This window comes from Notothenia coriiceps, unplaced genomic scaffold, assembly GCF_000735185.1.
Source record: "Notothenia coriiceps isolate Sejong01 unplaced genomic scaffold, NC01 NC01_scaffold00032812, whole genome shotgun sequence".
NCBI classification, from domain to species: Eukaryota; Metazoa; Chordata; class Actinopteri; order Perciformes; family Nototheniidae; genus Notothenia; species Notothenia coriiceps.
In genome coordinates this window covers 92,725-94,906 of record NW_011365513.1, presented here as the reverse complement: position 1 = coordinate 94,906, position 2,182 = coordinate 92,725, and the positions used below count along the sequence as shown (strand labels likewise).

Below are 2,182 nucleotides of genomic sequence, written 5' to 3'. Positions count from 1 at the left end.
AAAAACTCCACATCTGAGGTGATTTGGGTGGAAATGGCCGTTTTTACCGTTTCTCTGGAACCCATTGGTCGATTTTGGTGATTGACATCTCTTTCTGACCGTTAGAGCCAATAGAATCGAAGGGGGATTTCCAAATACACACACACCTTACCATTGAGAAATGAGAGCTATGCGCACGCAGTTTTGCATGAGAGCGAACCTATCTCTCGCTCTGACATCTGGAAACGGAAAAGCAGGTTTATTGCTTATGGATTATTAGATATCATTTCAAAGGGACACATTGGATTAACCTATGGATTAAATTCACTAGCGTTTTTATCGTTTTAATGCCATTGAAGACCACTTTTGACATGACAACGACACAAGGTAAGCCATTTTGCCGTTTTTAGCTACCTAGCACCACATGTTTTGATGTCTGTTCTTGTTAATATCTTTGCGAGTTCTTATCATAGAGTGATGATGTATGTACCTATCGATTCTGTGTCATCTCACGATGCTAGTCGATATGTGGGATGTGCAGTTAAGATAAGTAATAAGGGTGTTATGAGTGAGTTTCTGTGCAGTAATGCGTTCGCATTTTTTCGCTCATGGCTAATTCAGAGGCAGAGCGTTTTTTTGAAAAAAGAAAAAAAAAATATCAGTTAGCTGAGTTTCTTCTTGTTACATGGATATAAAACATTCATAGTTTATTGAATATTAAGATGCCCTCAGACGCTGTTTCCTGCAGATGACGCGTTTTTTCCCCCGGTACCGGGGGGGCGGTGTAGAACAGGTTAATGCAACACCCCTAACATTTGTAATTGTTCTTTGAAGTAATGTTTGAGCGTGTGAATTCTCTGGGATCCAAAGTTCTTGGAATTGCCATGACGAAAAAATTTATCATAAAGCCAAGTTTGACATTGTTATGTGTTTGTTATTATCAATAACATATTAGAAAATCTGTGAAATATGTGATTATGTCTGTACTCTGGCTAAATCCCTCGTTGTGCAAAAGGCATTTGTTTTCAGATGGATTTGTGTCATTGACAACATGATGAATGTAGGTCTAGTATTCAGCTTGAGTTTGCCAACTATTGTGTAAAAATATCTGGATCTGTAGCAGGTAAATGCTCAGATATGTTAATAGATAGTTGCTAACTTTTACATGGTGTTGTACTGAGAATGATTCCTGTGTTGGAAACTGGGTGAGATTGGATGAGAGCTGCGAGCCAAAAGGGCCAAGGTTGTGGGCAGTGGTGTAACAAGGTTGTGATTGGCCCCGGTGCAAATATTGTTTTGGGCCCCCCATCGCCCCAAACATAATGGGGATGATGGTGGTGAGGCAGGTGAGCTATCGTTAGCTTCCGGCTCCGGCTGCCGCTGCACGTCAACATTGCTAACGTTAGCGCTCGATTTTGAGGACGATGTATGACAAAAAAAACGGTCTAATTTTGTCAGTTTAGCTGTTACATCTCCTTGTTCTCTCTTGTCTTTTCTCTTTTGAGCGCTGCTCTTGTGCTTTGGTTTGCTGTACATTATAAATGCAAGCTATTACATTTTTTATAATGCTGCCGAACTTGCTGCCGCTAGCTACAGTACAGGTTGATTAAATGGTTCGCTCGTCACGCAAGGTATCACGTGACATGAAAGGGAGCAAGGTCACTGGACAGACTTATTACAAATTAATTTAGGTTTCTTGGTTACTTCGAAGACTGCGTGAACCGGTCAATGCCATTGGGGCCCCAAAAAATATGTATTTAAAAAGATATTTAACAAAAATATATAACATTTATTTTTTTCATGGGCTCCTTGCTGGGCCCCGGTGTGTTGCACCGGCTGCACCGTCGATAGTTACGCCACTGGTTGTGGGCCTTAAAACCATAACAATGAGCTGAAAGACACTAAAAACACTCCTCACAGCTGAGCTGAACTACAGAGTCTAGTTGGTAAATCAAGCAACACCTTTCATATTACATGTCGTAATTTCATCTATTCTAAATAAAAAAGTAATGATAAGTACAGGTTAAACTTTAAGTCTTACATAAAATATATGAAAACACTAGTAATATACATTAGCAAGTTCCCTTCTTATGAATTTGAGAGGTAAACTTAATCAAGATGACTGTGTTTGAAAGAACAACTGTTTATTTCTTGATTTCACCTGACTATTTATTCAATACAAATTATAATCACCATTTATATA

General features: G+C 39.1%; 1 protein-coding gene across 1 annotated transcript in view; it reads right to left on the bottom strand.

Moving 5' to 3' along the window:
• LOC104961183 (nucleolar protein 4-like) overlaps positions 1-2,182 on the bottom strand; it is a 61,779-nt gene that overhangs the window by 8,193 nt on the left and 51,404 nt on the right. The gene's annotated exons all lie outside the window — the stretch shown is intronic.